We start from the raw sequence: 27420 nt of genomic DNA on the forward strand, positions 1-27420 counted from the left end.
ATATATAAAAATATAAAATAAATCTAGTATTTGTATTTTAGTTGTTTTTATGTGGATTTATCATACTTTGTGATAATCCTTTTCTCTTAAGGAACTGTCGTTAATATAGACTTTATGGCAACTGTCTTTGCAAAAGTTTTTCTTTCTTTATTGCTATAGGAATACGTCCATTCCCAGCTTGATTATTTTTACTTTCTCCAGAATGTGCTATCATGATTGTTCTGTGTTCATTGAAATGCTTTACACCATCAGTTAATTTTGTCAAACAACAACTGTAGTGACTTTTAAAAAATATTTACATTATTTTCTTGCTATTTTTTCTTACAAAATTTGATGTATGCTGTGTCCAGATATAGGGTCTGTTTACACTTATATTATATGTATTTTATTCAGCATTTTATTTGGATTATTTTGAAAGTTTTAAATAAACATTTTAATTTATTTTCTGCCCCTTTTTCTATCTTTCCTCTATTTTAGCACTCCTATTATACCTATAATTGAGAAGCTGAATAATGTTTTGTATTTCCAGATTTAATACTCTTGAGTCGTCAAGGAGTGGAATAGCTAGGTCTTAAGGAAGCGCTATTCCTATTTTTCTGAAAAAAATACCATATAGATTTCCAAAGTGGTTGTACCAGTTTGCATTCCCACCAGAAATAAAGGAGTGTTCCTCTTTCTCCACATCCCCACCAGCATGTGGTGTTACTTGAATTTTTGAAGTTAGCCATTCTGATGCATGTAGGACGGAGTCTCATAGTTGTTTTGATCTGCATTTCTCGGATGACTAAAGATGTTGAGCATTTGTTTAAGTGTTTCTCAGCCATTCAATATCCCTCTGTTGAGAATTCTCTAGTTCTGAGCTCCATTTCTCAATTGGGTTATTTGGTTTGGTGATGTTTAATTTCTTGAGTTCTTTATGTAGTTTGGAAATTAGACTTATGTCAGACGTTAGGTTGGTGAACATCTTTTTCCGGTCTGTAGGCTGTGGCTTTGTTCTGTTGACAGTGTCTCCTGCCTTACAGAAGCTTCTCAGGCTCATGAGGTCCCATTTATTAATTGTTGACCTGAAGGCCTGGGCAGCTGGTGTTCTGTTGAGGAAGTTGTCTCCTGTACCAATGTGTTCCAGGCTCTTCCCCACATTTTTCTTCTAGCCAGTTTCATGTCTCTGATTTTATTTTAAGGTCTTTAATCCATTTGGATTTGAGTTTTGTGCATGGTGACAAATATGAGTCTAAATACATTTTTTTTTACATGTAGACACCCAGTTAGACCAGCACCATTTGTCGAAGATGCTATCTTTTTTTCATTGAATGGATTTGGCTTCTTTGTCAAAAATCAAGTGACCATATGTGTGAGGATTTCTGGATCTTCAATTCATTTCCATTGATCAATCAGCCTATTTCTGTGCCAGTATCATGCTATTTTAATTAGTGTTGCTATATAGTATAGCTTGAGCTCAAGAATGGCGATTCCTCCAGAGAATTTTTTATTGTATAGGATTGTTTTTAGCTATTCTGAGTTTTTTGTTTTTCCCTATAAAGCTGAGAATTGACCTTTCACAGTCTTTAAAAATTGTGTAGGTATTTTGATAGGGATTGCACTGAATCTGTAAATTGCTTTTGGTAAGCATTTTTACTATGTTAATTATCCCGATCCATGAACAAAGAAGATCCTTCCATCTTCTCATTTTGTCTTCATTCTCTTTCTTCAAGGATTTATAGGGTTTTTTTTTCAAACAATTGTTTCACTTGCTTAGTTAGAGTAACTCAGAAAATACTCTACCACACAACAGGGACATATGCTCAACCATGTTCATAGAAGACTTATTCATAATAGCCAGAATCTGGAAACAGCCTAAATGTCCCTCAGTTGAAGAATGGATAAATAAATTGTGGTACATTTACACTATGGAATACTACTCAGCTATAAAAATCAAGGAAATCCAAAAATTTCTGGACAAATGGAAGATCATATTGAATGAGTTAACCAAGAAACAGAAAGACTTACATGGTATATACTCACTTATAATTAGACACTAGCCCAAAAGGTATGTCCCATGAATGTCTTCACTTACAAGAAGATTGGGACAGATGTGAGGACATCCTACTGGGACTCTAGGTGAGAGAAATATAGGAGATGTGGAAATAGAAGGATGCAGAGGATCTTAGAAACCTACAAGAAGAACATCATAAAGGGTGGTTCAGGGCCTAGGAGTGTCTGCGCAAACTATTGCACTAACCAAGGACAATACAAGTAGTACATACTGAACCCATACTCTGATCTAGCCAATGGACAGGACATCCTTCACAGTTATGTGGAGAGCAGGGACTAACTCTGACATGAGCTTTGGTGCCCCATATTTGACGATCTGCTCTTGGTGGGGAACCCTGGTGGCACTCAAAGAAAGAATAGGCAGACTACTAAGATGAGACTTGATAATCTATGACCATATAGTGGGCTGGAAGTCCCCCTTGGGCATGGACCTAAGGGATGGTAATAAGGTCGGGGTGGGAGGATAGGAGGAATGGGAGGATACAAGTGCTTGGAGAACAATTGAGTTGTAATTTGACTCAATTAATAAAAACTCTTGAGTCTCAACACAAATTTGAATAAGTTTGGTCCATAGCAAAAGAGCCTCAATGGGTAATAGCGTGTACTCCTAGTAGGAGATATGCATTGTTTGTTGTTATGGTTTTGTGTCTGTGGTTGTGAGTTAAACCTCACGATTTGTTTGTGGCTATGAGGTAAAGGTTCTGCATTATGATTGTGGTAATAATGCGGTGTCTGGAAACAATTTGTGGCTAAGGGGAAGACCTGGGAATTATTTGCATGGCTGTGAATGGAGAGTGTTCTCTGCATTTGTGTCCATGTGATTGGATAACTCAGAACTATCCACACCTATGACTCTCTGAATCTCTGAATGGAGTTACAAGTCTGTTGGCAGATTTATTTGTTACAAGAAGATACCATGGCCTTTGTTAAGAAAGTAGAAGATAATTCACTTGGGCATATGCCTGCCCCTCATCACCATCCTTTGGAAAAATGTGGTGGTAGGAAGCTGACTTATTCCCCACTAAGTACTTTGCATTTTAAATAATACTTTCAGTGTATTACGGGGGCAGGTATTCTTAGTTTGCTGCATTCTCAAGGGACAATTTGAAATGTTATTAATGTAGTAGGGTCAGTTGTTTTTGTTGCTTTCCTTATTTATTTAGAAAGGTTCTGTGTACTTCTGGCTAAGCTGGAGCATGCTTTTTACACCAGACTGGCCTCAGACTTACAGAGATCAGCCTGCTTATCCCTCCCAAAGTGGTGGGATCAAAGGCATGAATCATAATGCCAGGCTACGGGTAGGTTTTAAAAATATACTTCTTACTATTTAATACTTATTTTATTGTGAGACAAGGCTGTACAGTTCTTAACAGTGCTATTCTGCTTTTGGTTACATTTTTATCATTGTCATTATTCATACTCCTTAACTTTTCTCAGTTATTTTGCTTAAGTGATTGTACATTGAGTTACTAGGACTAAATATTTAATTTACATTCATTAAGACTTAGATCAGCTCTCAAACCTACTCTGTCGTTTTAGGGCTTTGGTCCTTGATGAGAGACTTGCTTCTGTTATTTTGCAGAATTTTGGTATAATTGGTATAATCTATACCAATCCACATACCAGCTGAGAATGGGATTTACTATTATACTTATAGATAAGTGCTTTACTGAGCTATCATCAGGGAAGCTTCCTCCTGCATCCATTAAGAACAAATACAGAGACCCACAGCCAGAACCACTTAGCTCAAAATGGGATGCTTCCTTCTCTCAGGGCTCAGGAAAACCCATGCCCCGGTAGGGGAGATCTAACGGGAATAAGAGTCAGAGGGGATAGAGGACACCAAGAAAACAAGGCACTGTAAATCAACATGATCAATGAATATATCAATTCATCAAGACTAAGGCAGCATACACAGGGTGTGCACGGACCTTCATCAGATGGGGTCTTAGAGCTAAAAGTAGTGGACACCCATGTCTATCTCTAGCACACAAGCTTTTTCTAATTTATAGCTATTTGCAAATGAAAATTTACTTTCCTCCAAGGAAGACTCATTGGGGAAAGAAACTTCTCTTCATGGTAGACTACATGCCCAGCAGTAGAGGGCCAACAGAAAACAAACTCAGTGACATCACTGGAGGTTCTTTGTCTCATAATGTCCTGTCAGGGCCTTTTCTTTTTAATTTTATCTTAATTTTCATTTTTACTTCATCTTATTTACGCACATGTGCCTATAATTATATAAATATTTACATATAAATATTATATATTATTTTCTTCCTCTTTTTACTCTATATTCCTTTGCAGATATATTATGGCTCTTGATTTTGTGCTATTATGAGTATGCAGACAAGTGGGCCTCTGTTTCTATATCTCTAACATGAAGCTTTTCTTAGGAATGAAAAGGAAAAAGAGAAAATGTGGCTTCTTTCGGTGAAAAGTACAGAGGAAATGTATAAAGCACTGAGAAATATTTTATCACTGTCATATATCTTGGTAATTATTAATTTATGTCAGTGCTTTCTAAATTAAAAGTTGATACTTGTGCTACAACAGTCTTGCAAAAAAAATGAAGTTCTCTTTGTCAATTTCAGGAAGAGAGGATTTGCCTTTTACATGTGCTCCAAGTAATACCTAAGTAGTTGGTCTACCATGTTCAAATGGTGAGGCTTAGTGCCACACTATATAAGAAATGTCTTGTTTAATTATTCTTCACCTTGGTAAATTATGTACCTTTTAATTGATAAAAGGAATTAGATCCATTAATTAACTCTGTGCCTCTTAATAGCTTTTAATTTAGCTGCTCAAAGACCTGCTGAGTTTTAATATTATCAGCTAAATGGTGTTTGCTGAGCTTTTAACAAGGAAGTTGCCTCATTCTCTCATTCAACTGAATAGAATTATTCCTGTTATTCTAATAGTGGGAAAGTTTAGAAATACAAACTTTGTTGTGTTTGTTTTTGACAACATTGATTTTTTTATGAGTTTATTTTCTTAACTCTGTAAATATTTTAAGGCCAGCATTTTATAAAAAAAAATTCACTATTGACTTTTGCCTTTGTTGGTCATCCTGGAAAATCTGAATTCAAAAGTGAATCTAACTAGTCTATGCTTGAACAGTACATTTAAGGCGTATGGTCATCGCTTTTGGTAAATTGCCTAGGAGAAACTATTTAAAAGCCAGTGGATTAAAATGTGAAGTAGATAAATGAAATTAACAATTTGAAATTAAAATATTATCCATTCATGTCAAGTAAAGCTGTCGATCAAATTATATAATTTAAAATTTCTAAACTATAATTAGAAAAGGGAAGCAAAAATATTTATCCAATAGATGCATCAGCATAAGAATTGTACCGCTAAACTTTATATATTATTTTGTCAGCCTTACCCATATTTTCATATGATAAACCATGCAAAAATATTGAAGAATTCATTGTCTAGAGAACAATTATGTTTGAGTAATATTTTACAATATAAACTGGAGTTTTGAAAAGTTTGAATATATTATATTTTGTGCTTATGCTTGATTTTGTTTGTATTTTGAATTAACTATTCAACTTCCAATACATTTTAATAATAAATTTTTGATGATAATCGACTAAAGTTGTGACTAGAATATTATCTGACAAAAACAAATGGTTAAACTGTTTATAGGAAGAGTCATAGATATTGAAAATATGAAATAATATAAATAAGGCTTATGTGTAAGTAAATAATATATATATTATCTGTGACACAGAACCAATTGCCTTGCATTTTTTGGGCTTAAATTTTATTATCCTGTACTTTTCAAGTCATCCTGAATCTAGATATAATTTAGCTGAATGTTAAGCTAAGCTACAAGTGAGGATTAAGTTTCATATCAGTACTGACTAAGAGAGGGTTTCTGGCTTCTGTTCTTTTCCCATTATTGGGCAAAGAGTCTAGTTGTTCATAAGATATAGCAGAAATTTTTCTTCTATACCCGGCCACATAATCTTCCCCAGAAGACATTTACAATGCAGTAGCTCTCCTAAAAGCAGTAAAGGAGAGAGATAAGGACTAGAAAGGGGGGTGGTGGAGGAAGGATGAGAAAAGAAAGGAACACTTCTTGAATAATAAATTATTAAATTAATTTTTTCTCTGATAAATACTATATTCCCATTGGTTATAATGAAGAAATAAATATCATATGATGACTAATTTAATGAACTGTGAAGTTGGATTCTAATAAATGGAATTCTGCATTACAATAGTTTTTTTTTTTCTTTAGGGAAAATAACAGTAGCAGTCACAATAAGAATAAGAATAGTAATTTTGTGGGGTTTTAATTAATACCTTTTTATTGAATATAGACTCTTCTCTCATAAAATACACCCTGACCATAGTTTCCCTTCTGTTCTTGCTATTCCTCCCAGTTCCATCCCCCACTTACCCTCTCCCCGAGACCTACTCTGTTTCTATTCCCCTTCAGAAATGAACAGGCCTCACAGAGACAGCAGCAGCTACACAGGACAAAACATTACTTTGGATTGCCTCATAGATATCTAGACACAAAGACCTTTAAAGGAGGCCAGGGATACAATGACTATTCTATAAATCTCAGGCCAGGATAGTTTGTACTGCTCTTATGCTTAGTAAGGCAAGGATACAATCCATAATTTTAATAAGTTGGTTTTCTGGCCAACTCATGGACAGCTCATTTGGAGACTAACTTTAATTCCTTAAGAATGAAAACAGACCTTCAAAGTTCTCAGTATCTCAATGAGTCCCCATGTAGTTTTAAAAATGGGTCTGAGTGTGACTCAACCTAATGCACTGGGTTTCCTTCTTGACTAGTACAAAGTAAAATAAACACAGTGAAGACACAACAAAACAAAACAAATCAAAACAACAACAACAGAATAAAGATTTGTTACATTTTACAATAAGGGCAATAGGGAAGCTGTTTCTAGAGCAAGGTCATCAAAGAACAAATAAGCAGTGAGATTTTATCAAGGAAACTATGTATATTCTAAGTATACTCAGTTAAATTCACCCTTTCCTGGGTGTTTCATCATAAGGCCTAAAGTATCTGTTTAAAACATTAAAGACTAAAATTAGCAGACATAAATGACTCAGGGAATGTTCACCTTGAACCATGATATTATGCATTTTGAAAGTGCATTACAAATAACTAGCCAACCCTCCAGTTACCAGATTTAGAGGCTAAAAAAAAAAAAAAAAAAAAAACAAACTGTGGTATGTTTACACAATGGAATACTACTCAGCTACTAAAAACAAGGACATCTTGAAATTTGATTGCCAATGAATAGAACTAAAAAGGGTCATCCTGGTGAGGTAACCAAGCTTAGAAACACACACATGGTATATACGCACTTATACATGGATAGTAGCCCAACATAGATAGCCTCTGAAATACTCCACCAAGCAGGTGAAATGGCCAGGTGCTGGGACTCCCTGCTGGACTCCAGGTGAATCCTTAAGAGTGTTATGGAAGAATAGGAGGATGGAAGGACCCACAGGGTTCACAAGCCTCTCAAGGAGACCAGTAAGGCTGAAAGATCTGGACCCAAGGGCGCCTGCACAAACTGTTGCACCAATCAAGGATCATGCATGCAGTAAATTTGGACTCCCTGTTCAGATATAGCCAGTAGACAGCTCATTCTCCACAGTTATGAGAAACAGGGGTTGCCTCTGACATGAACTCTGGTGCACCCTATTTGATCAGTTCTCCATTGTGGGAAGACCCAGAGGACACAGAGGAAGGAGAAGCATGCTATCAGGATGAGACCTGATATGCTGTGGCCATATGGTGGGGGAGGAAGTACTTTTCTGTCAGAGGTCTAGGGGAGGAGAATGGGACTGAAGAGGAAGGAGGGAATGGCAAGATACAAAGGAGATAAAAATTGGTATGCAATCTGAATGAATTAAAATTTAAAAAATTAAAGACCTATGTTACTACAGGAAAAAGATTTTTTAAAACTGTTAAATGGGACCTGATGAGACTGAGAAGCTTCTGTAAGGCAGGATACACTGTCAACAGAAGAAAGCAACAGCCTACAGACTGGGAAAAGACCTTCACCAACCCTACATCTGACAATGGTCTAATATCCAAAATATATAAAGAACTCAAGAAATTAAATACCATGAAACCAAATAACTCAATTGAGAAATGGGGCTCAGCAATAGTAATTAAAACAGCATGGTACTGGCACAGAAATAGGCTAGTGGATCAATGGAATCGAACTGAAGACCCAAAGATGAATCCACACACATTTGCTCACTTGATTTTCGACAAAGAAGCCAAATCCATTCAATGGAAAAACGACAGCATCTTCAACAAATGGTGCTGGTCTAACTGGATGTCTACATGTAGAAAAATGAAATTAGACCCCTATTTGTCACCATGCACAAAACTCAAGTCCAAGTGGATTAAAGACCTCAACCTAAAACCACAGACATTAACCCAGTTAGAGGAAAAAGTGGGGAAGAGTCTGGAACTCATAGGCACAGGAGACAACTTCCTGAACAGAACACCAACAGCCCAGGCCTTAACATCAAGAATTAATAAATGGGACCTCATGAGGCTGAGAAGCTTCTGTAGGGCAGGTGACACTGTCAAGAGAACAAAGCGACAGCCTACAGACTGGGAAAAGATCTTCACCGACTCTTCATCTGACAAAGGTCTAATATCCAAAATATATAAAGAACTCAAGAAATTAAACACCACCAAACCAAATAACCCAATAAAGAAATGGGGCGCAGGGCTAAACAGAGAATTCTCAACAGAGAAATATCAAACGACTGAGAAACACTTAAAGAAATGCTCGACCTCCTTAGTCATCAGAGAAATGCATATCAAAATGACACTGAGATTCCATCTTACATCCATCAGAATGGCTAAGATCAATAACTCAACTCACACCTCATGCTGGTGAGGGTGTGGAGAAAGAGGAACACTCCTGCATTGCTGGTGGGAATGCAAACTAGTACAACCACTTTGGAAAGCTATCTGGTGCTTTCTCAGAAAAATGGGAATAGGGCTTCTTCAAGACCCAGCTATTCCACTCCTTGGAAAATACCCAGAGGATGCACTACCACACAACAGGGACATATGCTCAACCATGTTCATAGCTGCCTTATTCATAATAGCCAGAACTTGGAAACAACTTAAGTGTCCCTCAATAGAAGAATGGATAAAGAAACTGTGGTACATTTACACTATGGAATACTACTCAGCTATTAAAAACAAGGAATTTCCAAAATTTGTGGACAAATGGATTGAACTAGAAATTGTCATAATGAGTGAGTTCACACAGAAGCAAAAAGAGCTAAATGGTATATACTCACTTATATTGAAACACTAGTCCAAGGTGTATGTCCCCATGAAAAACTGTACCTACCAGGATAGTGGGTAAGAGGGGAGGACATCCTATTGAAACTTTAGGTGTGAGAAGCCTGGGAGAAAGAGGAAATAGAAGGATCCATCGGGTCCTGGAAAACTACAGGCGAGTCTGGGCCCTGGGGTCCTCCGCAAACTATGGCAACAGCCAAGGAAAAAATAGGCAGTAAAAACCTTGAACCCCTACCCGGACTAGCCGATAGACAGGACATTCTCCACTGTTGAATGGAGAAGGAGATCTGACTTTCACACAAACTCTGGTGCCCCGTATTTGAACATGTTCCTTGGATGGAGATGCCTGGTGGCACTCAGAGGAAAGATAATAGGTCACCAAGGAGAGACTTGATACCCTATGAGCATATTCAGGGGGAGGAGGTCCCCCTCAGACACAGACTTAGGGGAGGGGAGTGGAGTAGGGGGGAAGTGGGAGGAAGGGAAGAATGGGAGGATACATGGGATGGGCTGACAACTGAGATGTAATATGAATAAATTAATAAAAAAATGTAAAAAAATAAATAAAATAAAATCTAAGCAAAGCAAAAAAAAAAAAGAGAGAGAGAGAAATGGGGCTGAGAACTAAATAGAGAATTCTCAACAGAGGAATATCGAATGGCTAAGAAACACAAAGAAATGCTCAACATCGTTAGTCATCAGAGAAATGCAAATCAAAATGACACTGAGATTCCATCTTATACCCATCAGAATGGAGAAAATCAAAAATTCAAGTGACACCATATTCTGGTGAGGATGTGGAGAAAGAGGAACTCTCCTTCATTGATGGTGGGAATGCAAACTGGTACAACCACTTTGGAAATCTATATGGCACTTTCTCAGAAAAATGGGAATAGAGCTTCCTCAAGACCCAGCTATTCCACTCCTTGGAATATACCCAGAAAATCCTCCACTGCACAACAGGGACATATGCTCAACTATGTTCATAGCGGCCTTATTCATAATAGCCAGAACATGAAAACAGCCTAAATATCCCTCAGTAGAAGAATAGAGAAAGAAACTGGTACATTTATACTATGGATTACTACTCAGCTATTAAAAACAAGGGATTCCTAAAATTTGTGGACAAATGGATTGACCTAGAAATGATCATAATGAGTGAGTTAACCCAGAAGCAGAAAAAGTCAAATGGTATATACTCACTCATATCTTCATACTAGCCCAAGCGGCATGTCCCATTAAAGTCTTTAATTACCAGGAAAGCTGGACAGAGGGGAAGAATTCCTATTGGGACTCTAGGTGAGAGAAGCATGGGAGAATGGGGAAATAGAAGGATCCAGAGGGTCCTAAAAACCTACAAGAAGAAAATTATGATGGGCATATCTGGGCCCAGGGGTCCTGCTCAAACTGTAGCACCACTCAAGGACAATACATGCAGTAAACTTCAAACCCCTACCCAGATGTAGCTGATGGACAAGACATTCTCCACCGTTGAGTGGAGAGTGAGGACTGACTTTTACAAGAACTATGGTGCCCCATTTTTGACCATGTCCCCTTGATGGGGAGGCCTGGGGGCACTCAGAGGAAGGATAGCAGGCTACTCAGAAGAGACTTGATACCCTATGAGCATATACTGGGGGAGGAAATCCCTCTGTCACAGACATAGGGGAGGGGAGTAGTGGGAAAGGGGGAGGAAGGGAGGATTGGGAAATACAAGGGATGGGCTAACAATTGAGATGTAATATGAATAAATTAATAAAATATTTAAAAAAGAATGCTACTAACATATGTTTCAAAATTTTAAGTCTCTATTTGCTTATAATATACATTAAAATTACTCTATTCTACCCAGAATGCATCAAAAATGACATTCCATAAGATCATATACTGAGACATTTTGTGATTCATATTATACGAACCATTAAGATCTCACAAAGAAAAAGGGACTATTGCTTAAGGTTCTAATTGAAAGAATGTAAAATTTTCTTTTTCTTGTCAAAATTAACTCTTGAGATTTTTTAATGAGATTTTTTTACTCAATGGATACATGTTGATTGAAAAAAAGAATTGTATTTTATGCAGTTTCAGAATGACATTGTATTTATTTATTTATTATTTATTTATTTATTCATCCATCTATTTTCTTTCTTCAATTTATCAGGTGTTTAAATAGTTTCCCAATAAGAAATTTAGAGCTCCAATTATTAAAATCATAGTTCAATTGTTAGATCAAAAGCAAATTGCATGCTGCCTGAAGTAGAGGAATAGCTTGCATCTTTGACTACATTTGAGTTTATGAATTTCTAATGAAACTTTTGTTTCTCTGTCATATTCCCTTCCCCTTCCCCCCTCTCTCTTACGGTCGTTATTGTTTTATTAAGTAAGCCTTCACTCATTTTCTTTTCCTGGCTTAAGAGCTTAACTTACTGGTATCTGGGGCTTCATTGTTATATTTTTCTTTGCTGCTATCAAGTTATGTGGAGGTATCCATAAATAAATTTCTTGTTTATTCCATTCAGAGGAATTGTTTGAGGGACAGCATTTCAGGTAAGTAGCAAGGCACTTCTGAATTGCTTCAGGACATCACTCTGTACTTCTGCTGTCAGATAAGAATAATCTAGTTCACCTTTCGATGGTGCTGGGTCACAGCTTGGTCATAGTCTACCTGAAGTGTTTTACCTTGGCTCCGGAGCTTTCCTGGAGTATCCTTAGTCCAATAACTCCTGGGAAAGCTTAAGCACTCAAACACTAACATTCCTTTAGAAAATGTTTTTAAGTGTTTTGATACATCATTCCCCACCTTTCTTTTCCTTCATCAAAAGTATAGCCCCTTGCTCTCTTTCAAATTTATGGTCTCCTTTTTACATTGTTGTAATAATATATATATTACAACAATATATATATATACATATTTGTTCCATCCATATAATGTAAGTTGTATATAGTTCCTTAGAACATACCATTATTTTAAAAAGTAGAGTTAATTCATAGTATAGGATAATGGATTTTATATAAAATACATACTTAAATTCTCCTGATGTTTTTATCCTTGTGCCTGTTATTTCTGTCCACTTTCTATAAACTTATGATATTTAATGTATTTATAAAAATTCTATTATTCAAAAATAAGAGTAAACATCCAGGTAACTATACTTCTACCTGATGTTTTTTAAATTAATTAATTTATTTATTTATATCCTCTTTTAAATAGTGTTAACTTCAAGAATCTGTGCTGTTGCCTATACTACATCAATATAGCCTCTGGATATCTTTATAATGCTACTGAACAACTTATACATTCATGCTAAGATACATATGTAAAAAAAAAAAAAGAGTAGTTAACTTCTCCAGTGAGTCTTCTATGTAGAAAGCTAAGTTTTCATTTGCCAGTATTTATCAATTGGAGATAGCTTCTGGCTTAGAACTGTAGACTTGTATCTAGTTCTTTTTGCTTTAAGGTTCTTTCCATTTGGTACAGTTCTGTGCAGGCCTTTTGCATTCTGCCTCAGTCTCTGTGAGTTCATTTGTGCATTGATTACGTTAATTTAGAGGTTCTTGTTTTCTTTGTGTCTTCTGTTCTCTCTACCTCTAATGATGTTATTTTTTCCTCTTCTGAGGAATTTACTGACCCTCCTTGGAATGTATTTGATGAAGACATCCAATTTGGAGCTGAGTGTTATAAGGTTCCTCACTGTCTTCATAATGTTTGGTCGTGTGTCTCTGTATTTGTCCCCTATCTGATTCAAAGGGAAGGTCTCTTAAATACGACTGTGCAATACACAGAGCTATGAGCATAACAGATTTCATTAGGAGCCATTTTATTCCTACCTTCCTGAGGAGGAACCTCATTTTCTTCTACATCCCTGAGCTGTATAGTTTCACATTTGTTGGTCATTTAAGTAGTATTGCTTATGGGTTCCATCTCTTGGAATGAGTCTTAAATCAAATCAGATGCTGGTTGGTTACTTCCATAAATTTATGTCACAATTGCCCTAGCATATATTGTAAGCAGAATATTATTTTCTATCTAAAGTCATGTAGTTGACTTGGTGTTTACTTTTCTCTTTTGATAGTGTTCAGAGTAACTTCTTGTACCAAAGACGCTAGAAATTAGTGGTGAAGGTTCTATTTAGGGACAAGCTAAAATTCGCTATATTCAATGTGTTGTGTAGGGATTGTCTTCAAGAGTAAAGTTAACTTCCTCTTGTGTCAAAGGAAATTTGTACTTGTCCAAACTAGACAATTGCTTTGGGGATGCTCTGGGCATGGTCCTTAATACTTCTATCACTTTATAAATCCTTAATTCTTCTATCACTATGTAAATGAATAAGACCTATGTACGGCAGGATTTTACAGCACATTTTCCTCCTGCAGAATGAATAATCAAGCATTTCAAAACCACAGATTTGAAACAATTCTGATTAATTTGGACAGATGGCATTTTCCCTGCTGTTATACAAATGGGTGACCCTTGTGAGAATTCCCATCTGGAAATTACCTGTCCCCAAACAAAACCTACACTATAATAGTTCTTACAAGTAAGATGTTGCCTGCCAGGAAAATCCTAAGAAAATTAGATTCTAAGAAAAAGTCATCAATGGTTTAGGAATGTGTTGTAAATGCAAAACTAATAGTGCCTTCCCAATCTACTGAAATAAGCTTAGCAAATTTTTATAATATTTTTACATATAGATTTATATTACTATAGTGTTGAGTATTCCTGCTTATCACACCAGAGACCAGGGTTTGATATCCAGATGAAGAGACATGGAAAAATTTTAAAATATTTCTAGAAACCAAGATAAAATGATGCTGGAGAATTCTTCATGTCTTTAAAAATGTAGGAGCAAGTGTCTGCCTTTGGATATATGACTTTCACAAAGTTTAAAAATCATATCTAGTCAATATGATAAATATAAGATAAAGTAGTTGTTTCACCTAGAGTTAAGGATAATTCTCATGAAAGTAGTTTGTCTCCCTCTCATACCTCAGGATTGTTTCTAATGATACAGAACTCTGGTCTCAAGGGAAGGCAAACTTATCACACTGACATTATGGTCACCTTGCAGGTCATGGTAGCCACTTCTGTAAATACTTGGCATTTCCAGATTTTCTCTAAAGATTTATGAAGATCAGTAATGACAAAGATCTCGAGTAGTAATATAAATACATTATATGATATATGTATTGTATATGTGCACATGCATGCATGCTCCCCAACACACCCACACCCACCCACACACACACACACACACACACACACACACACACACACACAACTCACAAGTTCATATTCAAGACAGCAGGAGAACTGTGGATGGAACTAAACATCTAATTAGGGACAGGGGTTATATTCAAGTTCAGTCTCTACTCTGAAGAGGTTGTATGGAAATCTCCATTCTTGATTTTCACTGTTTGTTTGCAAGCTCATTATTAACACTTACTATCCTGTATTATGACCTTTCTCATCAAACTATTTATATTATAAACCTGCAACTATAAGTGTCAATACTTCCAAATGATGAACAGGAGAAACAATTACAATTAAAATGCATATTGTGACCTAAATAGAATGTCGCTAATATAGCAGTTACTAGGCTGGGTCTATACATTTACTTGCTGTCACAGTTAGGACATGAGATATAACATTACCTTAAGAAAAAAAAATCCTCTCAAAATCACACATATTTAGAATTTCTTACATGCATATAATGCTTTAAATAGCACATCAGCTCCCTCTCCGCTCTTGTCATTTATCTCCTATATGTCATCACTATTCCTTCCCAATTTCAAGTACTTTTTGTAACCCACTGACTCCAATTAATGTGCATGAGTGTAGGACAAAGTAACTGATATTCAGGTAGCTTCCTCAATGCTGAGTAACTGAAAAGAATTGACTCTCTTTCTTCTAGAACCTATCAGTAGTCAGTAAATCTTAATTAATTAAAGAACTTCACAGGCCTCTACCCCATCCATGATGGGAATTTGGACAGTACGTGATTGATTAAATTAAAAGAATGAGCTATAATATATAAATGCAGGTTTATTGGGAGCAGCATGGGAGGAGAAGGAGAAGACAGAGCATGTGCTGGGGATGGTAGTAAAGGAAGGAGAGAGGGCAGGGAGGTGGGGAAAGGACAAGCGCAAGCTTGAGGTAAGGAGCAAAATAGGGGACAGTGAACTCAAAATGTCTGGATTATGTAGTGAGTCTCTGGGAGAGGGGAAAAACCCCATACCTAGATAGAAGGCAGGGAATGTCAGCCATGCTCTGCAGCAGGACCTGGCCAGTAATGCTTGCTTTGTAAAAAGGAATTTGGAAGAGATCCTTCCCTGTTTATTTGTGTTATGGAGATATTTATAACTACTGATTTTGTCTTATTGTATTTCAATTTCAAATTATTTACTTCATGTTGATTTAATTTGGCCCATTGTCAGATATTAGAAATACCTGTCTGATTATCTCTTGGTTCTATTTGTTTGGAACACAGTTTTCACTTATTTTACTGGTAAGAGATATTTGTTTTTTGATGGTTATACTTTTTGCCAGTAGGCAACAAGATTATGTTTTCTAATATGATCTGCTAATCTGTTTCTTCTTATTATGGAATTGTGACCATTAATTTTAACAGTTATTATTAAACAACATGTATTGCTTCCTCTCATTTTGTTGTTGTGTGGTGGTACTTTGGTCCTCTTTCTGTATAAGGTGATATTTTAGTCCTCTTTTAAATAATAAATTCCTTACTTATTCCTGCAAGTTTATTGTTTTCACACAAAATATTATATTCAGTGTCCTATTATGGCAAGATTAGTGATCATGAGCTTGTATTGTAAATAAACTCTTAATTAAAATAATCTTACAAATTAAGTGAATAAAAATATCAGCTACCGAAATTAACTAAAATGAAATTCTACATAATTTAATGTATTTTCATACAGTTAGAGGTGGTATTAAAAATGGAGGAGGTGAAGATAAAAGATAAATTTGTTTGATGAGTCTGTATCAGTAATTTTTTAAAAGTTTCTTCTTCAGATTTAATAAGCAACTTTTCTAGACATAGATAACTGATTTGACAATTTTTATCTCTTGGACATAGGTATACGTATTTCCATAGTATGCCTGCAAAGTGCATTGATCTTCCATTTTCAATTTTCAATACCCTTTATATATTTTGTATTTTGGTGCGCTAATTATAATATGTCATGGAAAATTTATTTTTCTCATCTTTTCTATTTGAAATTCTGTAGGCCTGATGTGTCTGGATGGGCATTTCTTCTCTTGGAAATTTTTCTTCTAATTTTATTTAAAACATTTTCTGTGCCTCTACTATTATTTTATTCTCATTCAACTTTCATAATTTAAAGATTGAGTATTTTTCTATTGTCTAATGTTGTGTGTGTGTGTGTATGTATGTATGTATGTATGTATGTATGTATGTATGTATTAGAACAATTGTTGACATTTTCTAAGGGAACGTTCACATTGTCTTCCACCTCTGATTTTCTGTTTTCAAGATAAACCTTCCTAACGTTGAGGCTTTCTACTGACAATGGTTTTATTTAGGTTATTGTGTTTTTCTGTTCCAGGATAATTTCTGTTCATTTGTATTTTATTGGTTCTTATTTCAACTAGATTTTAAAGTTTTATTTTTAATATTTATGCACATTTTTCAGCTACCCAACTACAGTTCCCCAACTCCATTCCTCCAATCTAACCAACCTCCTCTCTCTCTCCATCCACTCCTCCTCTTCTATTTTCCTTCAGAAAAAGGCAGGCCTCTCAGGGATATAAACTAAACATTGCATATAATGATGCAATATGACTAGGCACATTTCCTCCAATTAAGGCTGAGTGAGTCAATGTGGAAGAAGGAAGGAGTCCCAAGCATAGGCAAAAAAGTTTGCAATATATACCCAACTCCTGATGTTATGTGTCCCACAAGAATACCAATCTACACAACAATGACACATATGCAGAGGTCCTTGCTCAGAATTATACAGGTTCTATGATCATCACTTCAGTCTTTGCAAGCCCCTACTAGCACTCTTTAGTTGATTCTGTGGGCCATGTTCTCTCAGTGTTCTTCATCCATCTGGCTCTTAGAATTCTTCCTCCCACTCTTCTTTAGGGCACACATGGATCTCTCTAATGTTTGGCTATGTGTCTTTGCATCTGTGTCTATCATTCTCTGGACAAAGTCTCTCTGGTAACAATTAGCTAGTCGCTGATCTATGAGCATAATAGAATGTCATTTGAGCATCAACATGGTTTTACTGCAGCAAAAATCACTCCTGAAATTCCTGCAGAACATAAAACTCTCCAAGCAGAAATAGACCTTGTTCTTGTTCAGGACTTTATTTTTAAATGATATTGGAAAATCCAGCTAACTAATTAAATTGGTAAATGAATAGAGTTCAAATTTATAGAAAAATCTAATATTCCTGTACTTGTAAATGATGTATAAAGAGAAATAATTACTATCATCAAAACATACCTCAGTATTAATAAGTAAATTTAGTAATGCCACTAGATATGGAAAAATATATTTTATACTATATAATCAATAGAAGAAAATGCCAAATTGAAACTTCTTAGAAATTTTTGAAATATGAATTGAATTTAGCAAAAGTCAATGGTTTTTATATCAAGTAATTTGCACATAACTTTGGAAAAAGTGAACTCCTAAACTAATCAATCATACATACCCATTATATGTCAAAAGACTCTATATAGTAAAGATTTCACTGTTTCCAAATGTTATAGATAAAGTATGGCAAGTAATATTCAACAATATTTGGTTGAAGTTCACAAACAAATTCTAAGCTACAGGAATATAGCAAAAACTATCTTAGTGAAATTAAAACTGAAATGAATGAAAAAATTTACAATCCCATTGCCTGATATCAACTTGATTTCAGTGTTATAATGATCAAGGCCATTTGCTATTGACATCTAATAAACACACACACATAGAGTAAGAAACAATTTAGATTCAGGAATGTACACCCACACACAGAAAACAATGAATTATTCATATAAGTGGGTCTGAATGGTACATGCTACATAACAGATCTTAACACTTTACATGTGCTGTAGACAAAGGTTTCATGCTTAGAATTTTTATTTATTTATTTTTACTTAGACTGAGTCTTAGCTAGTATTATTCTCCATGGCTTCCTAGTCATTTTTATGACATTCACTGTTGAAGTAAATTGTTTAGACTATGAACATTGCCCTTAATGAAGGGTTGGCTCTTACTTTCTATATCTTTATATCAATGTTGAATAGAAAATCATCCAATTGTATATTCATGCATATGTTTTCATGGAGATGTTTGATATGTCTCCAATCATATTGCATTCTAAAAGATTATGATTCTGCAACTTACACTATTTATGGTGTTAATACCAATGATGCAGAGTAATGCACCATGGTAATAATAATTATCACTAAGTACTAAAATAAACTTAACAAATGTCTATACACACAACTCACAAATAGTTCATGAGTGTCACAAGATCACGTACTTTTAACAAAAAAAAAAGTTTTCAAGAACTTCATTAATCTATTACCTAATATTTCAAATTGATAGATCATCCAAAGGAAGCATAGTAGCCCATCCATTTAGTTCCACTTACTAATTGTTCCATAACCAACTGAACATGGGCATTCTGAGCATTTGGCCTGAAGACCTTTAGTTTAGAGATACCAAAAGCCTAAATAATACTATAAACCAGGTGTGAATTCTTATGGGATTTGAAGAAAAAAATATCACTATCATACACAGTTAACATGTGGCTAAAAGTAGAACAGGATTATCAGGACCAGGAATTCTCAAAACTATAGCTGTAAAGATTTGGAAATCTATCTGGTGCTATCTCAGAAAAATGGGAATAGGGCTTCCTCAAGACCCAGCTATTCCACTCTTTGGAATACACCCAGAAGATGCTCCAGCACACAACAAGAAAATTTGCTCAACCATGTTCATAGCAGCCCTATTCATAATAGCCAGAACATGGAAACAGCCTAAGTGTCCCTCAGTAGAAGAATGGATAAAGAAACTGTGGTACATATACACTATGGAATACTATTCAGCTATTAAAAACAAGGACTTCCCGAAATTTGTGGATAAATGGATTGAGCTAGAAATGATCATAATGAGTGAGTTAACCCAGAAGCTGAAAGACTCAAATGGTATATACTCACTTATATCTGCATATTAGCCCAATGGGCATGTCCCACGAAAGCCTTCACTTACCAGGAAACTGAGACACAGGGGAGGACATTCTATTGGGACTCTAGATGAGAGAAGCATGGGAGAATGGCAAAGTAGAAGGATCCAGAAGGTCCTAGAAACATACAAGTAGAACATTATGATAGGCAGATTTGGGCCCAGGGGTCCCGCTCAAACTAAGGCACCAGCCAAGGACAATACAGGCAGAAAACCTTAAGCCCCTACCCAGATCTAGCCAATAGACAGAACACTCTCCACAGAGTGGAGAGTGTGATATTACTTTCTCACATACTCTGGTGCCTCACCTTTGACCATGTCCCCTGGAGGGGGAGACCTGGTGACACTCAGAGGAAAGACAGCAGGTTACCAAGAAGAGACTTGATACCCTATGAACATATATAGGGGGAGGTAATCTCCCTCAGGAACAGTCATAGGGAAGGGGAATAAGGCGAAAATGGGAGGGAGGGAAGAATGGGAGGATACAAGGGATGGGATAACCATTGAGATGTAACAAGAATAAATTAATAAAGGAGAAAAAAAGAACTGCGTTCTGTCAGAGGAGAGGAAAGGGAGGTGGGAGATGGACAGGGAGAGAGAGAGAGAGAGAGAGAGAGAGAGAGAGAGAGAGAGAGAGAATATCTCCATGAGAGAGAGAGAGAGAGAGAGAGAGAGAGAGAGAGAGAGAGAGAGAGAGAGAGAGAGAGAATATCTCCATTAGAACATAGATACCATTCTCAGGACAGTAACAAAATATAATTCAATATTTGTTATCTAGCTATATGACCCACAGCTATTGTACAATGACAGAGTTATTTAAAGATAGTAAATTTTTTGGTGATTTATTACATGGAAGTAGTAACCTAAAAGTAAACGCTATTTTCTTTTGAGTTGTGTTTAACGTATGGATACAAAAAGACGTGGTGTAAATATATTTAGAATGCAAGGGATACTTTCTATTAGTATAATCTTTCACATTTATACCAGAAATTAGATTGATTTCTATTTTACATCTGAAAAGTCATTTATGACAAATAAAATGTCCATTTAGTAGAGCATGTTACAGAGTTAGAATATATATTTTAGTGAGTAAAAATTACCAGGCTATTAATAATTTAATACATTGGAATCTGAGCAATACTTTAAGGTAATTGGAGCAATTTTCACATAACATTTCTCCCAGAATATTCTCGTATTCTCTCTCTCTCTCTCTCTCTCTCTCTCTCTCTCTCTCTCTCTCTCTCTCTCTCTCTTTCAGTCATCCAGCACAGCTGAAACTGGGTTTCCAATTGCCTTCCTTTGGCTACATGACATATTTGTTTTATATAGAATCAGACTTGGAAAGCACACAGCTTGTTTAAAACTATTTTTGATACTTTACTAGTAACATAATTAACTTTATTTAGATCAGAAAGCTACATTCCTGATGTCTAATCAGATGTACAAAATTGGAAAACATTTCTTAATTTGGCACACTAGCTTCTTAAAGCTACTGCTCCCTCCCACAAGTAAACAGTGTAAGGCATCCTTCTTATTTTAGAGCCACTACTTTCATCAGGATCATAACTACAATTCTCCTACCTTACTCATTGTTCTGAAGTCATACATCAAGACTTAGAGTACATGTGTATTTATAAATTTTAAGTTGGAAAATGACCATTGACTAAATCACGGGGTTATCCAAGTAAAAAATTTAGTCTTAAAATAATAAATACCACCATCTATAACAAAATATCACCCCATTAGCTTTTAAAAAACAATATTTTACAGTTAGAGTCTGAAAACAATCTGCTGCACCCTTCCCTCCGTTCATCTCCAATGTATCACACAGATCTTCCCATACAAACTTTCCACTCTTACTGCACTCAATGCTTTCTCTCAGTTCCCAATTTCAGCAGGCATTCATTGGCAACCTTCCTGAAGAGAAGGTTCCTGATTTCCAATGTCTTATACAGATCTTCACTGGCCAATTCCCCCACCACAGTCATTGCTTGTTCCCAGCCAAAAACACTAGCAAGCTTTCTCTAGAAACCTACAGGTCGCTCCAGCCTTGGAGGCAGGTAGCCTACTGTGGAAGTTTACCTTCTCATACTTTCCTCAAAATCCATTTTCTCAGTTTCATGCCCAGCTCTGCAGCAAACCACCTGCTGTACCCTCCTCCTCTCTGCTGGAAACTCCAATGGATCCTGTGTATCTTTTCCTTCAAATTTCCTTCATACTCATTTTATTATCTTAGATTCTGTCACCAGTAGCCGTCTGCTGGGAATCTGCAAGATTAGCTGGCCAGAGAAGCAAGTAGGCCAGTGAAATATGAAATCCTCATATTGTCATAAACCTTCCTCTCCTTTATATCAAATCCCCCAGTATCATCCACAGCTCTGTAAAAGATAACTGATGTGACCTCTTCTCACTTTCTACACCTACTCCCAGAGCCTGCACGGATGATGATGGAACTTTTTCCTTTCCTCCTTTGTTTTGACCTACACAGTAAATGAAGCTCAATCCTTTTTCTAAGTGTCATCTCTCAATATGCTTGAACATATTTTATATGGAACATATAGCAGCCACGCTGATCAGGATCCCAGTAGAATAGCCTATCATAAAACAAACAGCAACTATAGTCTTCTTAGAATAGGAGAGAAAAACTCTAACATCCTTACTCGTTAGGAATATGAAAATTAAACTTCTTTGATATTTTGTCTTATACACCTTAGAATAGTCAGTAAAATAAGTGACAGCTCATGCAGTTGAGTATTTGAACTAGGTAAATACTCATACATTGATGGTGGGAGTGCAAACTCATACAACCACTATGAAAATCAGTGTATGGTATTCTCAGGAAGATGAGACTTAATCTATCTCAAGATTCAGCTATACCACTTAGGAATATACCCAAAGTACACTTTGTTTTTCTACAAAGACCCTTGATTAACTATGTTCATTATTGCTTTAAAATATTCTTAATAGCCAGAAATTGAAAACAACATATATATCCCTAAAAAAGAATGGAAAATAATCTGGTATATTTAACCAATGAAGTTATACTCAGCCATTAAATTTAAAAAAATGAAATTAAAATAAAACTGAGAAATTACAAGGGAATGAACAGGGTAAGAAAAATTCTTCCTAAATGAGATATCCCTGCCCCCCCCCAAAATATGTGAATATTACATTTTAATTGATTAAAAAATGCTAAAATTTGTAGAATCCCAGAGGTGTAGTACACAGTAAGGGACAATGGGAAACAGTCTCCCTAGGAAATGGAAATAGAATAGACTGTTATGGCTAAGAGTAGGATTAATTGGGGAGTGTGAATTAAAAAGGAAACTAGTGGTGGGGTAAAGAAAGGAACAGCTAAAATTGTGGATGATCTGAAGGAGACTATGGAAGCTTAATACAGTAGCAAGTTTTAAAAATATATGCATATTTAGGGGCATGGGGCTTTTAATATATGCCACAAATTCGTGTATGTTGTTCCTTCATTTTCGTTGAATTTCAAGAAAACTTCAATTTCATTCTTTATTTCTTCCCTGACCCTGGTGTCATTAAGTAGAGAGTTGTTTAGTTTTTATGTATGTTTAGGCTTTTTGTTATTTCTGTTGCTGTTGAAGTGCAGCCTAAGACCAATGCGATCTGATATGATACAAGGTATTATTTCAATCCTCTTGTATCTGTCCAGGACCTTCTGGCTTTTATGGTCTCTGCTGAGTTGGGTGTATTTCTCATAGATTTGCCATTAAATGTAATTTGGCCCTTTTCTGTTACAGCTTTTAATATTTTTTCTTTGTTCTTCATATTTTGTGTTTTGATTATTATGTGACAGGAAGTTTTTCTTTTCTGGTCTACTCTATTTGGTGTTCTGTAGGCCTCTTGTATGTTTATAGGCATCTCTTTCTTCAGATTGGGGAAGTTTTCTCCTATGATTTTGTTAAGAATATTTTCTGGGCCTTGGAGTCTGGCCTCTTCTCTCTCCTCAATGCCTATTATCCTCAGATTTTTTCTGTTCATGGTGTCCTTGATTTCTTGGATTTTTGTTTCAGGATATTTCCAGATTTAGCATTTTTTTAAAGGGTTCCTTCAAGGTCTATGATTTTATCTTCTAGACCTGAGACTTGTTACTCCATATCTTGGATTCTGTTAGACAGGCTTGCCTCTGTGTTGCTTACCTTCCTTTCTGAGCTCCCACATTCCCATTTTTCTTCTCTGTGGGTGTGTATCATTGAATCTATTTTCATCTTCAGATCTAGAACTGTTTTATTTATTTATTTCATCTGACTGTTTGTATATTCCTTAGTTTCTTCTATTGCCTCTTTATAGGCCTTCAGAGATTGAACCGTTTTATTGATTTCCTTCTACTGGTTGTTTGTATTTTCTTGAAAAATTTCCAGTGCCTCTCTATAGATCTCTTTTATTTCTTCCACCTGTTTGGCTGCATTGTCCTGCATTTGATTACAAATTTTATTTTTTTTCTCCATTATCATCCTCATTACTAAGGATTTGAGGTCATTTTCTTGTATTTCCATTGTGTTTGAGTTCTCTGGGTTATTTTCTTTGGTATACATGGTATCTGGAGCTTCCATATTGTTTTGTTTTGTTTGTGTGTGATTTTAAGTTGTCCTTTAGTCATCTTGCTGTCTATATTTTGAAGAGGTAGCTTGTGGATTTGGGTGGACATAGTCTGGGGATAGATTCACCTGTTTTCTCAAAATTTCCCTAGGCCAGAAGCTTTGATGCTACACTGGTCTGGATGACAGGAGGCCAGCTCCATAGTTTGGGCTTCTCACAGCCAGTGATCCCCAGTTCCCCTCTACTGTGGGACCTGGAATCATTCTCAGTCTCAGAACGCTGATGGGTCAGGCCAAAGTGTCCACAATCTTCTGAGTCCCCTTGTGGCACTGAAGCTCTTGGGGACTGATATAGGCCGGGCAGAGGGGGTCTGATGGCTACTCTACTTCCTGCTAATGTCTATAATACATAAAGAACTCAAAATTAAACACCACCAAGCGAAATAATCCAATCAGAAATGCAGTACAGAGCTAACCAGAGAATTTTCAAGAGAGGAATATCAAATTCCTGAGAAACATTTAAAGAAATGCTCAAAATCCCTAGTCATCAGGCAAATGCAAATCAAAAGGACTCTGAGAGTCTGATTTACTTTTGTTTGAATGGATAAGATCAAACACTCAAATAACAGCACATACTGGCAAGTATGTATGGAAACCGTACCCCTTCTCCACTGCTGGAGGGAGTACAAACTTGTAAGTCTTTGGAAATCACTGTAGCGATTTCTCAGAAAATTGGTAATAATTCTACTTCAAGACCATCCTTATAATTCCTGGCCATATACCTGAAAGATGCTCCGCCATACAATAATGACATTTGCTCAACCATGGTCATAGTAGCTTTATTCATAAAAGCAAGTATCTGGAAACAATGCAGACATCTCTCAATGGAAGAATGGAAAAGAAACCATGGTACATTTACACAATGGAATATTACCCAGCTACTCAAAACAAGAAAATCTTGAAATTTACAGGCAAGTGGGTAGAAATAAAAAATATCATCTTGAGTGAAGTAAAATAGACCCAGAAAGACACTCATGATATATACTCACTCATAATTGGGTATTAGCCACGTAGTACAGGATAACCACACTACAGTACAGAGACTGATGCACCAAATAAGGACCATGTATTTTGTGGCCATAGACCCTCTGCTAAGATGTAGTAATAGGCAGAAGAGTCTCCTTGTGGGTCCCACAATTGGAAGAGTAGGGACTACTTCTGACCTGGACTATGGACCTCATGTATATCACTTTTCCTTGGTGGAATGGCCTTGACAGGCCACAGAGGAAGAGGATACAGGTAGAACAGATGAGACTCAATAGTCTGACTTCAGATGTTAGTGCTAAAGAGCTCTCCCTTTTGGGGACTAGGGAAGGCTGTGTGGGATTGGGAGTTGGGGAAAAAGAAGGCTACAATTGGTGTGTAAATTGAACATATTAAAATTAAAAAGCAAAAGAAAAATAAATAAATTTTTACATACAAATTGAAATGAGAAATGTTTTTCTTTAAAGATATCCAGCCAATAATGTGAGAATTATATATGTAACTAGAACATGGTCACACTGAAAATTTCAGACAGATTATGAACACATCCTCAATACATCAATATCTGTATTAATTCAGGATCTTAATTTATAGTTCTTTCTTATAATGTAATTAGGTAATGACTTCTTAAAATTTTATAACTAAATGTATTGGTTGTGAAGAATACAGTAAATAGAAACAATAAATGTTTCTGAATGGCTAATTGTGAGACATTTGTCATGTAACTTTACTGCTGATTCTGTGAAGAGCCAACTTAGAAACTGTGTACTGCACATGCTCAGGCCACATTACTTTATGTTGATGGAGACTTATTTACACAAGTTCAGATTTTAATCATCACATATGAAATGTCACTTTATAGATATATAAAGTTTAATTATGAGAAAACACCATTAATATTTTAATTTTTCATCGTGAAAGTAAAATTGATTTACTTTGGCTTGTTTTGTCCCAGAATGCTTGATTTTTTAAAAATTACTATTTCAGTTGTTGCCCTTGACATCATAAAATATTGTTAAATAAATTTGTGGTTGGAATTATGACAGAATATTCAACAAGTTCAGTAGTGTCCCAACCATTCCTCTGTAATGTAGACCTACCAACTTTTATTAAGTGGCAATATCTACTGATGGGTAAATATCAACATAGTGATCACTTTGAAGAAATCCTATATATTCTATATCATGCAGTGTCAAATAGTCACTCAATATGTTATTATTTATGTAACAATGTATTCACTCTCATATCATTATAGCTTAAAATAATTCTTTGTTTACCTTTAACTAATAATAATCACAGATTATACTTAATTGGTTTAAAAATTATATATATCATATATGTTTGATTTGTATATTAGTTTTACATTTCTGTCACATTGAGTGTCATATTGACAAAGTCTAGAATCACCCATGAGTCAAGCATATGTACAGAGCAGAGAAATTGGTTTGATTAGGATAATTGATATAGCTGGGCTGTGGTGGCACACACCTTTAATGCCAGCACTTAGGAGGCAAAGACAGGCAATCTCTGTAAGTTCAAGGCCAGCCTTGTCTACAGAGTAAGTTCCAGGTCAGCTAGGGCTGGTGCACAGAGAGCTTCTTCTCAAAAACACAAAATAGATATTTGGTGTCATAAGACAGACCCTAAATTTGGCAACACATCATAGCAGCCCACACATAAAGAAGCTTTAGGAAAACCTGTTCACTTTGGCCTGCTTGAACTCACATATTCTTGACCAGCTCATAAGCTTTGTTCATTGATTTCCTATACTACTACTGCTAAGGAGAACAGAAAAACTCTGGGTGTGAGCATCTCTGTGACAACCTGGAGACCTAAGTCAGAAAAGGCTTCTGGGAGGATATGAAGGGGACTATAGCTGTGACTCCCAGTATCAGAGCCTATGGAGACTGAAAAGGACACCTAATTAGACATGTATCCAGTATAGGGAGGAGAACACCAACCCATCCATAAAACTTTGAACCAAAATTTACCCTGCTTAAAAAACATGCAGGAATAAAGATAGAAAAGATAGTGCAGATATTGAGAGAATATCCAACCAATGACTTCCCCAAACCAAGACCCACCACATGGAAGAAAGCCAACTCCTGTCACTATTAATGATACTTTACAATGCTGATAGGCTACAGCCAGCAGATGTTGGAAATAGATGTTGAGACTGACAGCCAAA

Source organism: Acomys minous, assembly GCF_964271855.1.
Source record: "Acomys minous genome assembly, chromosome: 18".
Classification (NCBI taxonomy): domain Eukaryota; kingdom Metazoa; phylum Chordata; class Mammalia; order Rodentia; family Muridae; genus Acomys; species Acomys minous.